A 15,919-nucleotide genomic window follows, 5' to 3' on the forward strand; every position below is an offset into this window, starting at 1 on the left:
AACTCATTTCTTAAAACTCTAAAAATTTATCTCATTCTTTTCCATCCTTACTTCTATTCAGTTATTCGCCACTTTCATTCTGTCATTTCTTTGAAATGTCTGATTCTCTATTCTTATTACAACCACCTTAGTTCAGGCCTTTTAGTGGGTTTCCTGCTTACCTCTTTTTTTTTTTTTAATAGCAGTAGGCTAAATTTACACTCTTTCCATCATGTGTCTCTGAGGTAATCCCAGGAACTCTGCAAAATTCACTAGCTAACCTCTCTGTCTCAACATGTAGGATGTTTTATCAGAAGAATTAGCTATGATCCAGTAGAGTTTTTCTCGTTAACTTGACATTTACCTGCGGTCTAAACAAAGTCATGTTACTCTGATTTTTTCCCGACTGAGGTTACTTATCAGATGTGATCCTGTGCCTGGCGCTTGTGATCCTAGCCTACTGCCTTCCGATGCGACCCACATGAGCCCTGCTGCCTGTTGCAGACGTTCGGCAAGCATTCGACTATATCTACTTCCATGCTCTCAGCTTGTCAAGCGACCTCATTTCTCAGTCTTCAGTTAGACATTCTTAAGATCCTTTCCCTGACCGCTGACACCATCACCCTGACCCCCTCAAAATTGGGTTAGACATCTCACTCATGTTCTATGTGATATGTAGCACACTATTTTGAAATAGCTAGATTTTGTGTGTGTGTGTGTGTGTGCTTTGAGATAGAGTTGACTTGTAACGGTTTCAGAAGGCCAATATAATCTGCTGTTTATATATATTACAAAATGATCACAATAAGTTTAGTTTACATTCATTACCACATATAATTACAATTGTTTTCTTTCAATGAGAACTCTTAAGATTTACTCTCTTAATAACTTTAAAATGTTACTAGGACAGTCACCATGCTACACATTAATTACATCACCCTGACTTAACTGAAAGTTTGCACCTTTTGACTCTTTTCACCCTTTTCTTCCACCCTTATCCCCAGCCCCTGGAAACCACCAAATCTTTTCTCTTGTTAGGAGTTCAGCTTTTAATTTTTTTAGATTCCACAGAAAAGTGAGATCATATGATATTTTTCTCTGTCTAACTTATTTCACTAACTAATGCCCTCAGGATCCATTGATGTTACTGCAAATGGCAATATTCCCTTTTTATGGCTGAATATATATATATATAAAATACACACCACATTTTCTTTAACCATGCATCCATTAATGAACAGTTAGGTTGCTATATAATGTCTTGGCTATTGCAAATCATTCTGCAGTGAACATGGGAGTGCAGATATCTTGTTGAGGTAGTGTTTTCATTTATGATAGTTCCATTTTATTTTTTTGAGGAATCTCCATGCTTTCTTCCATAGTGACTATACCAATTGACATTCCTACCAACAGTGTACAAGAGTTCCTTTTCCTTCACTTCCTTGCCAATACTTGTTATTGTCTTTTAGATAATAGGTATTTGAACATATGTAATACTTCATTATAGTTTTGATTTGCATCTCCCTGATTAGTGATGTTGAGCATCTTTTCATGTACCTATTGACCTCTTCTTTGGGAAAATGTCTGTTAAGATCCTCTGCCCATTTTAAAAATCACATTGGTGTTCTTTGCTTCTGTGTTGTATGAGTTCTTTATATGTTTTAAAATATGAACCCCTTGTCAGATACATGATTTGCAAATATTTTTTTCCCATTCAGTAGTTTGCCTTTTCATTTTGTTACAGTGCAGAAGACTTGGTGTGATGTAGTGCCATTTGTTTATTTTTGCTTTGTTGCCTTGCTTTTAGTGTCAAATCCGAAAAATCCTCAAGACCAGTGCCAAGGAATTTACTGTTTATGTTTTCTTCTAGGAGTTTTATGGTTTCAGGTCTTATCTTCAAATCTTAATCCATTGAGTTAACTTCTATGTATGGTATAAGATAGTGGTCCAATTTCAGAGTTTTGTTACTTTGTTTTTATCTTTGCCACCAGAAAGTAAGCTTCTTGAGGGCCAGCACTACAGAATTATCATTCTAGCACAAGTCTTGTGTACTTGTAAAATTGTTACGGAATAAATGAATTAATTGAGCATTTATCAAGGAGTTACTATGTGCCAGATTCTGTGATATATGGATCATTGAAAAAGTAAATGTGGTTTCTGTCTTTGTGTCTGATGGGAAAGGCAAATTCTAAACAAATGGCCAATTAGGATAGTCTGTGGTAGACACCGTCAGTTCCTTCCCTTTGTATACATGCGTACTGTTTTTCATTCCAAGAAGAGGTGTCTGTTCTTCTCACCTTGAGTCTGAGCTGACTTTAATTTCTTGACCAAAACAATGTGGAAAAAGTGATGTTTTGGAACTTTTGAGACCGACTCTAAAGAAGCTTTGCAGTTTCTACTTGGGTCTCTTAGAATGTTTTCTTTTGGGAAACCCAGCCACTAAATTGTGAAAAACTCAAGCCACATGGAGACGGTTTGTGTAGGTCCTCCATAGTTCCAGCTGAGCTTTGATAATGTCAACTTGCCATGTGAGTGAGCCCTGTTTCCGGTCCAGCTGAGCCTTTAGATGACTTCATTCTCTAGTACCATCTGACTGCAACTACATGTGAGAAGATCAGGTGAGAAATACATAGCTAAGCCTTGTGAACCCATAGAATCTTAAGAGAGAATGAATTGTTTCAGGCAACCAAATTTAGGAGTAGACATGAACAGGAATAAAGGGAAAACCTAATTTAGATGATCAGAGAAGCCAAACTACAATTGTTTACTAATTTTTATCTTCCCAGCTCAACTATACATTTCATGAAGGTAGAGAATGTATCTGTTCTGTTCTTAACTCTATCTCCAGTTTATGGCATATATGCTTAATATCTGCCGAAGTATTAGTAAAGAACTTTTACTAGAATCTTAAAGAATTCTATAACTCCCCCAAAATTAAGATTTACTTCTTAGCAGGAAAATGTTCCTCCTTGTGCATCTTGTATAGCAAGATATACAAGCTCTATACAGTCAGCAAAAACAAGACCGGGAGCTGACTGTGGCTCAAATCATGAACTCCTTACTGCCAAATTCAGACTTAAATTGAAGAAAGTAGGGAAAACCACTAGACCATTCAGGTATGACCTAAATCAAATCCCTATACGATTATATAGTAGAAATGAGAAATAGAGTTAAGGGACTATATCTGATAGACAGAGTGCCTGAAGAACTATGGACGGAGGTTCGTGACATTGTACGGGAGACAGGGATCAAGACCATCCCCAGGAAAAGGAAATGCAAAAAAGCAAAATGGCTGTCTGAGGAGGCCTTACAAATAGCTGTGAAAAGAAGAGAAACGAAAAACAAAGGAGAAAAGGAAAGATATACCCATTTCAATGCAGAGTTCCAAAGAGTAGCAAGGAGAGATGAGAAAGCCTTCCTCAGTGATCAGTGCAAAGAAATAGAGGAAAACAATAGAATGGGAAAGACTAGAGATCTCTTCAAGAAAAGTAGAGATACCAAGGGAACATTTCATGCAAAGATGGGCACAATAAAGGACAGAAATGGTATGGACCTAACAGAAGTGATGATATTAAGAAGAGATGGCAAGAATACACAGAACTGTACACACAGAAGGTAGAGGAACCAGAGATCAAATTGCCAACATCCACTGGATCATCGAAAAAGCAAGAGAGTTCCAGAAAAACATCTATTCCTGCTTTCTTGACTATGCCAAAGCCTTTGACTGTGTGGATCACAATAAACTGGAAAATTCTGAAAGAGATGGGAATACCAGACCACCTGACCTGCCTCCTGAGAAATCTGTATGCAGGTCAGGAAGCAACAGTTAAAACTGGACATGGAACAACAGACTGGTTCCAAATAGGAAAAGAAGTATGTCAAGGCTGTATATTGTCACCCTGCTTATTTAACTTATGTGCAGAGTACATCATGAGAAACTCTGGACTGGAAGAAGCACAAGCTGGAATGAAGATTGCCAGGGGGAATATCAATAACCTCAGATATGCAGATGACACCACCCTTATGGCAGAAAGTGAAGAGGAACTAAAAAGCCTCTTGAGGAAAGTGAAAGAGGAGAGTGAAAAAGTTGGCTTAAAGCTCAACATTCAGAAAACAAAGATCATGGCATCTGTTCCCATCACTTCATGGGAAATAGATGGGGAAATAGTGGAAACAGTGTCAGGCTTTGTTTTTTGGGGCTCCATCACTGCAGATGGTGATTGCAGCCATGAAATTAAAAGACGCTTACTCCTTGGAAGGAAAGTTATGACCAACCTAGACAGCATATACAAAAACAGAGACATTCCTTTGCCAACAAAGGTCCGTCTAGTCAGGCTATGGTTTTTCCAGTAGTCATGTATGGATGTGAGAGTTGGACTATAAAGAGAACTGAGTGCCGAAGAATTGATGCTTTTGAATTGCGGTATTGAAGAATACTCTTGAGGGTGCCTTGAACAGCAAGCAGCCAGCCCATCCTAAAGGAGATCAGTCCTGAGTGTTCATTGGAAGGACTGATGCTGAAGCTGAAACTCTAGTACTTTGGCCACCTGATGCAATCCACATTCTATTCAAGCGCACAATTGCAGATTTTCTGGACTGGCTGAATATTTGCACCCAGGGCTCATGTGAATGGGACAATATTTTCCTTCCAGATATTATTTGTGAGCACTAGGCCTTTGAATTTTGGGAACTTAATCATGATGGTTAGGCAGATGATGAGAGGGCCAGATGCCTAGAAGCGCAGAAGTGGGCCTACTTACTAGAAGGAAGCTAAGGTCTGGATGAAGTCTGTTATTCTGGCAATGTCCTGTGTAACCCTTACCTATTCTATTTTCCATTATTACTCTTGTGACCTGTCTGCCTAATTTCATTTTAATATGGTCCAGGGAGTAATTCTCTACTCAGTTTACACCCAACACTACTTCCTTGCCTGATTCTCGCTCACAAACGATTGTTACTCCCACCTCTGTGTCTTTCTTTGCATGCATCTTTCCCCTTCCCTTGATTAGGCTTCCCTCTCCTTTCTCCTTATGTATAAGAAGCCATTTTAAGTCTCCTTCCTCTCTTAAAAGTTCCTGGAAGATTGCAATTTAAGTGTATTTCTCTTTCCTGAGTTTTTATTTTACTTTATGCGTAGTTAGGTAGAAGTGAACAGTTCAGCTCAGTTGTTCAGTCGTGTCTGACTCTTTGCGACCCCATGAATCGCAGCACGCCAGCCTTCCTGTCCATCACCAACTCCTGGAGTTTACTCAAACTCATGTCCATCAAGTTGGTGATGCCATCCAGACATCCCATCTTCTGTTGTCCCCTTCTCCTCTTGCCCCCAGTCCCTCCCAGCATCAGAGTCTTTTCCAGTGGGTCAGCTCTTCACATGAGATGGCCAAAGTAGTGGAGTTTCAGCTTTAGCATCAGTCCTCCCATTGAACACCCAGGACTGATCTCCTTTAAGATGGACTGGTTGGATCTCCTTGCAGTCCAAGGGACTCTCAAGAGTCTTCTCCAACACCACAGTTCAAAAACATCAATTCTTTGGCGCTCAGCTTTCTTTACAGTCCAACTCTCACATTCATACATGACTACTGGGAAAACCATAGCCTTGACTAGACGGACCTTTGTTGGCAAAGTAATGTCTCTGCTTTTGAATATGCTATCTGGGTTGGTCATAACTTTCCTTGCAAGGAGTAAGTGTCTTTTAATTTCATGGCTGCAGTCACCATCTGCAGTGATTTTGGAGCCCAAAAAAATAAAGTCTGACACTGTTTCCACTGTTTCCCCATCTATTTCCCATGAAGTGATGGGACCAGACGCCATGATCAGAATTGAACAGTAAACACCCATATTTTTGATTCTACAATTAATGTTTTACTGTATTTCCTTTGTCATGTTTTATCCATTTATGACCTTCTGTCCATCTTATTTTTGGTTGCAATTTAAGTTTCAGGACTTCCCTATCAATACCGTGGTTAAAACTCCATGCTTTCACTGCAAGTGATGTGGGTTCAATCCCTTGTCAGAAAACTAAGGTCCTATGTGCTGTGTGGTGTGAATTAAAATTGTTTTGAAAGTTAAAAATCAAGTATTAAAAAATAATAAAGTTTCAGATTTTGCTCCTAAATATCTAATAAACAAGAAAATGTTACTACAGTTAAATATTTATTTACTTTATTTCAAGTAAAATTCACAATAATATAATCTATAAATCTTAACCTTATGAATTTTGGTGAATTTTGACAAATGTATGCATCTAATAACTCAAACCCATATCCAGATTAGAACATTACAGTTATTCTGGCCCCTTCATTGGATCACTGCCTTGTGGTGAAGGGGCTTGAGTAACTCAGTGAAGCTATGAACCATGCTGTGCAGGGCCTGCCAAGACAGACGGGTCATAGGAGAGAGTTCTGACAATATGTGATCCATTGGCGGAGGGAATGGCAAACCACACCAGTAAAAAGCAAAGACATCACCTTGCTGACAAAGGTCTGTATAGTCAAGGATGTGGTCTTTCCAGTAGTCATGTATGGATGTGAGAGCTGGACCATAAAGAAGGTAGAGCACCAAAGAATTGATGCTTTTGAACTGTGGTGGTGGAGAAGACTTTAGAGAGTCCCTTAGACAGCAAAGAGATCAAACCAGTCCATCCTAAAGGAAATCAACTCTGAATACTCATTGGAAGGACTAATGCTGAAGCTGAAGCTCCAACACTTTGGCCACCTGATGCGAAGAGCCAACTCATTGGACAAGGCCCTGATGCTGGGAAAGATTGAAAGTGAAAGTGAAGTCGCTCAGTTGTGTCCTACTCTTTGCAACCCCATGGACTGTAGCCTGTCAGGCTCCTCTGTCCATGGGATTTTCCAGGCAAGAGTGCTGGAGTGGATTGCCATTTCCTTCTGCAGGGGATCTTCCTGACCCAGGAATCGAACCTGGGTCTCCCGCGTTGCAGGCAGACACTTTACCGTCTGAGCCACCAGGCAAAGATTGAGGGCAGAAGGAATAGAGGGCAACAGAGGATCAGATGATTGGATGGCATCACTGATTCAGTGTGCATGTACTTGGGCAAACTCTGGGAGATGGTGAAGGACAGGGAAGTCTGGCATGCCGCCTTCCTTGGGGTTGCAAAGAATTGGACATGACTTGGCAATTGAACAACAGCAACATGATTGTAGACTGTTTCTTCATGTCCTTTCTCTGTCAGTCCCCATCTGCATCTCCCTGAGGAACCATGACTCTCTTCTACTACAGATTAATTTTGCATGCTCTGCTGCTGCTGCTGCTAAGTCGCTCCAGTCGTGTCCGACTCTGTGTGACCCCATAGATGGCAGCCTAGCAGGCTCCCCCATCCCTGGGATTCTCCAGGCAAGAACACTGGAGTGGGTTGCCATTTCCTTCTCCAATGCATGAAAGTGAAAAGTGAAAGGGAAGTCGCTCAGTCGTGTCTGACTCTTCGCGACCCCATGGACTGCAGCCTACCAGGCTCCTCCGTCCATGGGATTTTCCAGGCAAGAGTACTGGAATGTGGTGCCATTGCCTTCTCCTATATATCCTTGTGTAAGTCTTCCTTATCTATTGGCTTTTAAATCTGTATCTCTCTGCATTAGTTACTTAATATTTGATCCGTGGATTACAGTGTGTATCTTTAACTCTTTGTAGTTTATTTAAGGCTAATATTAATAACTGAGCAATTTATAGGTTCATTTACCCCTTTCATCATCCTGTATGATACAGTTGTTCTGTGTATTGTGTACACATAATTGTTAAAATATGATTTCAGCAATCATTTGTATTTAAAGAAACTAAGAGAAATTTGTCTTTATTTGCTCACATAGTTATCATTTTCAGTTCTGAAGTTCCAAATTTTCTTCTTTCTGTAGTCCATAGAACTGCCTTTAGCATTTCTTGTGCTGCAGAAACAGATTTTCTAGTTTTCACTTATCTAGAAAAACATTTTCTCGTTCTTTTGTCATTCTTGAAAGATACTGTCAATGGATATTAATTGTGGGTTAACAGTTTTTATTTTATTTTATTTTTTTAAAGGATATCATTTGGTCTTCTCAGTCAGATAAATTGTGTGACTTTTTTTCTGGCAGGTTTTAAGAATTTCTTGTCATATTTGATTTTCATCAAGTTGACTATGATGTGCCTTGACAGGGTTATCTATGTATTTCTCCTATTTAGGGTTCACTACACTTTTTTTTTCTTTTTTTTTTTACTTTACAATATTGTATTGGTTTTGCCATACATAAACATGAATCCACCATGGGTTTACATGTGCTCTCCATCCTGAATCCCCCTCTCACCTCCCTCCCCGTACCATCCCTCTGGGTCATCCCAGTGCACCAGCCCCAAGCATCTTGTATCCTGCAAAATTTATGTCTTTCCAAAATTTGGGAAATTTTTGGTTATTATTTCTTCAAATGTACTTCTGCCTCATCCCTGTTTTCTCTTTTTGATTAATTAAGATACTAATTAATTGAGAGTGTTAATTAAGTTTTATAGCTTTTGCTGTTATCCCACCAGTGACTAAGGATATTCCCTCTGACATCCTGTTTTATTTTCTTACTCCCACCAAAACATTTCTCTCAAACTAGATTCAATCCAGCTTTTAGTGAATTATTCTATATAGTTCATCAATATTTTATAGATCTTTGGAAGACATAGAGGTTGTAAGAGAAGGAGGGTGGTAATTCAAGTACATAAAAATAGTTTTGAATTCACATGTTGTGATTTACTTGTTTCATTATTATAATAAATTTGATTTATTATTATTATTTTACAATATTGTATTGGTTTTGCCACACATCAACATGAATCTGCCATGGGTGTACACGTGTTCTCAATCCCGAACCGCCCCCCACTTCCCCCCCAACACCATCCCTCTGGGTCATCCCAGTGCACCAGCCCCAAGCATCCTGTACCCTGCATCGAACCTAGACTGGCAATTTGTTTCTTATATGATATTATACATGTTTCATTGCCATTCTCCCAAATCATCCCACCCTCTCCCTCTCCCACAGAGTCCAAAAGACTGTTCTATACATCTGTGTCTCTCTTTGCTGTCTCGCATACAGGGTTATCGTTATAAATTTGATTTTTTAAAGATTAGGCCATCTATTTTTTTTTTTACAATTTTCAAATATGAACAGGTATTATAGTTCTTTTATACTCAAAAATTGTTTGAAAAGATATTAGTTAAAATATATCTTGTTACAGAATCTTCTTGGAATTGCTCTTGAATGGTGCCATTATTTTCATATAAATACACAAATCCACTTGTATTTACCGATATAATTTTATTCCAGATATTCTGTGATAATACGTGATTCCATTGAAACAGCCCTGAATGGGAGGAAAGTTAACATACTAGTAGTGTTTTAGGTGGAGAAGGCAGTGGCAACCCACTCCAGTACTCTTGCCTGGAAAATCCCATGGACAGAGGAGCCTGGTGGGATGTCATCTATGGGGTCACACGGAGCCAGACATGACTGAAGCGACTTAGCAGCAGCAGCAGCAGTGTTTTATAAATCAGAAAACAAACTACTCTCATTTTCTGATCATCAAGGATCTGGAAATATATTTTTCTTTTAATAAGAAGAAAGCAAATACATTATCCTGTGTCTTTGTAAAGTCATTGCACCTATAAGAATAGGAAACCTAAAGGTATATGATTAAATATGGATCCAAAGCAGTTCTGATAACTTTTTAGGGTGAGACTCAGACTGTTCTGCTCGTATATAGTAGTATATTGATTTTGATTTAGTCTTTTCGTGAAAACAGATTCAACTTGTTAAACAGGAGATGAGACTCATATGATCTCTTTCATTAAAGAAATGTTTCACAAATTATGTTGTTTTAGACTTATGAAATTAAGTATTGAAAAAGATTCATATTTTTAAAAACATTATTATATTCTCTTCAATAAACAGTGTCTGACTTTCTGTGTAATGTGTATGTTTTCGAGTGTTACACATGCAACAGAATAGGTATAAAGGAAGAATCACTTTATAGTTTAAGAAGTGAGAACTGATAACTTAATATATTGACTGTGATTTTCCATGAATGAATTGCATTCAGATACTTGGTATTTATACTACTACATTTTCTTCTGTATTTGTTATTTCATACTGGCTTGTCTTCCCATCTATGGAAAAGTCATCAGGATCCAAAATTGTAGTTTCTTGAAGGAAAATACTAAATATGTGTAATATTAACAAAATATTTACCAATGTTGCTGTTAAGTCCTCTTTTCTAACAGGTATGTAAAGAAAATGCTATACAAAAATGTAAACTTTTTTTTCCTTTTGGAAAATTAGTCCTCATTAATTATTATTGGGGCTTCCCTGGTGGCTCAGATGGTTAAGAATCTGCCTGCAAGTCAGGAGACCTGGGTTCTATCCCTGGGTCAGAAAGATCCCCTAGAGAAGGAATGGCAACCCACTTCAGTGTTCTTGGCTGGATAATTTCATGGACCAAGGAGCCTGGTGGGCTTCAGTCCATAGGACTGAAAGAGTCGGACACGACTAAGTGACTAACACACACACAATTATTATTTACATAAGAAAAGGTAGAATTTAAAACACATAGGATACATTTTCAATAGAAAAAGCCTATTTAAATCAAGACCATTTTTCATATGGTTTTGTTTCAAAATCCCTAAGTACCCAATGTAATAATTTTTGGCAGAAGCAGTTCTTGTGTTAAGTTTTGGAGTTTAGAAGTATTGTTCACTAATCATGAGTAAATCTCATCAGGGAGTCCTCTAGGTAAGAAAAATGCCATTTCTGTAAGACAGATGCATTTAATCTAGTGATATTCTATGATGTCAAGTGGTATAAAACATTTATTAAACTGTGTAATAAATAGGACTCAATTCTGCTATATCCCTGGAGCTCAAAAATTCTTGCCTGAAAAATTCCATGGACAGAGGAGCTGGCAGGCTATAGTTCATGGGTTCTCAAAAGAGTCAGACACAACTTAGCTACTGAACAACAACAAAATATATCATAATTTGCACATGTACACTGTCATGCTTGACTCTTTGGGACCCTATGAACTGTAGCCCACCAAGCTCATCTGTCCATGGGATTTTCCAGGCAAGAATACTGGAGTAGGTTACCATTTCCTATTCCAGAGGATCTTCCCGACCCAGAGATTGAACCCACGTTTCCTTCATGTTCTGCATTTGCAGGTGGATTCTTTATCATGATGCCACCTGGGAAGTCCCTTATAATACTTTTTTAGCAATAAGCTAACCATAAAAGAGTTGCTGTGTTAATTTTGTAAATTAGCTCAATTCGTGCTTCTCAGTTTTGTTTACGTGCTTTATATTAATGACACATAGGAAATGTAGAGATAGTTCTAGTGATGTTTTTAATGATGCATTCAAGAGTTGATGTTTTTGTAATTTATATATGTATGTTCAGTTCAGTTGCTCAGTCGTGTCCGACTCTGTGACCCCATGGACTGCAGCAGGCCATGCTTCGCTGTCCATCACCAGCTCCCAGAGGTTACTCAAACTCATTTCCATTGAGTTGGTGATGCCATTCAACCATCTCATCCTCTATTGTCCCCTTCTCCTCCCTCCTTCAATCTTTTCCAGCATCAGGGTCTTTTCTAATGAGTCAGTTCTTCGCACCAGGTGGCCAGAGTATTGGAATTTCAGCTTTAGCATCAGTCCTTCCAATGAACACTCAGGACTGATTTCCTTTAGGATTGACTGGTTGGATCTTGCAGACCAAGGGACTCTCAAGAGTCTTCTCCAACACCACAGTTCAAAAGCATCAAACCATAGCTTTGACTAGACAGACCTTTGTTGTCAAAGTAATGTCTCTGCTTTTTAATATGCTGTCTAGGTTTGTCATAGCTTTTCTTCCAAGGAGCAAGTGTCTTTTAATTTCATGGCTGCAGTCACCATCTGCAGTGATTTTGGAGACCAAGAAAATAAATGTCTGTTTCCATTGTTTCCCTATCTATTTGCCATGAAGTGATGGGACTGGATGCCATGATCCTAGTTTTCTGAATGTTGAGGTTTAAGCCAACTTTTTCACTCTCCTCTTTCACTTTCATCAGGAGGCTCTTTAGTTCTTTGCTTTCTGCTATATGGGTGGTGTTGCCATTATTGAAGACTGCCATTATCTTACCAGGGCTTCCCTGGTGGCTTAGAGGTTAAAGCGTCTGCCTGGAATGCAGGAGACCTGGGTTCGATCCCTGGGTCAGGAAGATCCCCTAGAGAAGGAAATGGCAACCCATTCCAGTACTCTTGCCTGAAGAATCCAATGGAGGGAGGAGCCTGGTAGGCTACAGTCCATGGGTTCTTGCAAAGAGTAGAACTTCACTCACTCACTCATTATCTTACTGCAGTTTAGCCTCAGGTCAAACAACAGGGAGGGAACACAGCCCCACCCATTAACAGAGAATTGGATTAAAGATTTACTGAGCATGGCCCCGCCCATCAGAACAAGGCCCAGTTTCCCCCTCAGTCAGTCTCTCCCATCTGGAAGGTTCCATAAGCCTCTTATTCTTCTCCATTAGAGGGCAGGCAGACTGAAAACCACAATCACAGAAAACTAACCAATCTAACCACATGGACCACAGCCTTGTTTAACTCAATGAAACTTTGAGCCATGCTGTATAGGGCCACCCAAGATGGACAGGTCATGGTGGAGAGTTCTGACAAAGTGTGGTCCACTGGAGAAGGGAATGGCAAACTACTTCAGTATTCTTGCCTTGAGAACCCCATGAATAGCATGAAAGTACGAAAATATAGGACACTGAAAGATGAACTCCTCAGCTCGGTAGATGCCCAATATGCTACTGGAGATCAGTGGAGAAATATCTCCAGAAAGAATGAAGAGACAGAGCCAAAGCAAAAACAGCACCCAGTTGTGGATGTGACTGGTGATGGAAGTAAAGTCCAATGCTGTAAAGAACAGTGTTGCATAGGAACCTGGAATGTTAGGTCCATGAATCAAGGTAAATTGGAAGTGGTCAAACAGGAGATGGCAAAAGTGAACATCGACATTTAGGAATCAGTGAACTAAAGTAGACTGGAATGCGTAACTTTAACTCAGATGACCATTTAATCTACTACTGTGGGCAAGAATCCCTTAGAAGAAATGGAGTAGCCCTCATAGTCAACAATAGAGTCCGAAATGCGGTACTTGGATGCAGTCTCAAAAATGACAGAAAAATCAGTTTGTTTCCAAGGCAAACCATTCAGTAGCACAGTAATCCAACTCTGTGCCCCAACCAATAGTGCTAAAGAAGCTAAAGTTGAATGGTTCTATGAAGACCTATAAGAGCTTCTAGAACTAACACCCCAAAACGATCTCCTTTTCATTATAGGGGACTGGAACACAAAAGTAGGAAGTCAAGAAACACCTGGAGTAACAGGCAAATTTGGCCTTGGAATACAGAATGAAGCAGGGCAAAGGCTAATAGATAATAGAGTTCTGCCAAGAGACACTGGTCATAGCAAACACCCTCTTCCAACAACATAAGAGAAGACTCTACATGTGGACATCACCATATGGTCAGTATGTATGGCTGGTTAAAGCAAAATTATCCATCCAAGCAGGGAGCGTTTTTATATAAATTGTCAAGGAAAGTGCCTCTTGATAGGACATGAGAGGAAAATAAATGGACAAGACTTACTTTATATCCTGTGCTCTATATACTCTGTCCCATCCAACTTCTTAACATCCCTCTGAAAGTAGCAAGTATCTCAGTTTTGCGGGTGAATAAACTGGCTTCGATGGACCCAAGTCTGAGTGAACTCCAGGAGTTGGTGATGGACAGGGAGGCCTGGCGTGCTGCAATTCATGGGGTCGCAAAGAGTCAGACACAACTGAGCAACTGATCTGAACTGAATTGAAATTGGCTTCAGGAATTAAAATAACTTGCTACGGTCACACAGCTTGTAGCATCAGAATTGGGACTGATACCAATCAACTCCAAAATCCACATTCTTTATTACTATCATTTTGAAAATTAATATGATCAGAAATGTAAACTGTATAGAAAAGTTAGCTGTTGAAAACTAACAACAGCTAAAGTTAGCTGGGAAGTGGGAAACGTTAGCTGTTGACAGTATAGGGATTTACTTGAAAATGATTAGATCCCTTATCTAACCAATAAATGGTAAAAAAATATAATGGGCAGAAACTCAGTGTGTGAGAGTTTGTAGCTTTCTGCTCTTCCTCTGGGATAGTTCTGCCTTTGCTAATTGAGTTTCCTGCATTTTCCCTCCCTTCAAGGAAGGCTCAGTTTTGTCAGGCTAGGCCTTTGGGGATTTGTAATGTAGAATTGAGAGACAGAGATGAGATAGAAGGAATATGAAAGTTGCCACTGCAGTGTAGTCTCATTGTATTAATCCATGTTTTCTGCTTTGTATCTTGTCATGGTTGCATTAAAAAAAAAAACTTCAAGACTTCCTGGTGATCCAGTGGTTAAGACTCCATGCTTCCACTGTAGGGGCCATGGGTTCAAACCCTGGTCTGGAAACTAAGATCCTGCATGCCACATGGCCAAAAAAATTTTTAATAAATAAATAGAATAATATATAAAAGCTTTTCAGTGGAGTTCTTCAAATCTCACAGAGACTGGTACTGCCGCTAAGTCACTTCAGTCGTGTCCGACTCTGTGCAACCCCATAGATGGTAGCCCACCAGGCTCCCCCGTCCCTGGGATTCTCCAGGTAAGAACACTGGAGTGGGTTGCCATTTCCTTCTCCAATGCATGAAAGTGAAAAGTGAAAGTAAAGTGGCTCAGTTGTGTCAGACCCAGGCTCCTCCGTCCATGTGATTTTCCAGGCAAGAGTACTGGAGTGGGGTGCCATTGCCTTCTCCAACAGAGAATGCTGGTAGCTCCTAATTGTGTAGCAGTGTTAGAAGATCTTGATAATTCTTGAATTTGGATATTTGAGTTTACTGTGTTATTCTCTTTATTTTTATATATGGTTTAATATTTGCTATAATAAAGAAAATGTCTTAGTGATTGGACTTGATTGTTAATGATCCTCCTATAATCCTGGAGTGTCAGAACTATATCTTATATATTATTGTGGTATATTTCTGATTGTCTTACATGTAGTAGCCACTCAATAAATAAACATGAACAGAATTGAACAGAATATACTATTTTGTTGTTCAGTTTTAAATAAGGACTGTTTAAGTAGTCATTAATATATAAAGTATATATTATGTATATACTGTAGCCCACCAGGCTTCTCCATCCATGGAATTTTCCAGGCATGAGTACTGGAGTGGGTTGCCATTTCCTTCTCCAGAGGATCTTCCTGACCCAGGGATTGAACCCGGGTCTCCTGCATTGCAGGCAGACACTCTACCATCTGACCCACCAGGGAATCCTTTAATATATAAAGTAAAAATGGCTTTTTGGCTAATACTGTAAAGGTGAGAAAATGTTTTGAAATTAGATAGTGGTGGTGTTTGTAGAACCCTGAATATACTAAAACAGTGACTCTTGTATACTTTAAATGAATATGTTTTAAAGTATATGAAATATATCCTAATTTTAAAAAGAATGTAAAAATCTTCAAAGACAAGATAAACTGGGAGAAGATAGTTGTACCACATAAAACTGATAAAGGAAAGAATTTCCACAAATCAATAAGGAAAGACAAATTCTATAGACGAATAGACAAATTTCAGGAACAGGCACATCACAAAGAGGAAAGAATTGCCAAGAAAAATGATGCCCAGCTCATTAGAGATGAAAGAAATGCACATAGTAAATTCAATGAAACAAAACTGTTATGCTTACCAGATTTGCAGAAATGAGACAAATTATCGACAAAGATGTACAGAACAAGAACCTTTGTACGTTGCTGATGGGAATGTTAACTAGTACAATCACTTTTGAAAAAAGATTTTGGTATTATCTGGTAGGCTGCAGTCCACGGGGTTGCTAAGAGTCGGACACA

The 15,919-nt window shown here is 39.1% G+C and overlaps 1 protein-coding gene and 1 non-coding gene across 2 annotated transcripts in view; both read left to right on the top strand.

The window, feature by feature from the left end:
• Positions 1–15,919, top strand: part of PPM1E (protein phosphatase, Mg2+/Mn2+ dependent 1E) — a 232,851-nt gene that overhangs the window by 29,958 nt on the left and 186,974 nt on the right. The gene's annotated exons all lie outside the window — the stretch shown is intronic.
• On the top strand, positions 12,124–12,196 carry TRNAS-GGA (transfer RNA serine (anticodon GGA)). The gene has a single exon. It is a non-coding gene; the product is annotated as a tRNA-Ser (tRNA).

The sequence above is a fragment of the Capricornis sumatraensis genome, chromosome 8, assembly GCF_032405125.1.
Source record: "Capricornis sumatraensis isolate serow.1 chromosome 8, serow.2, whole genome shotgun sequence".
NCBI classification, from domain to species: Eukaryota; Metazoa; Chordata; class Mammalia; order Artiodactyla; family Bovidae; genus Capricornis; species Capricornis sumatraensis.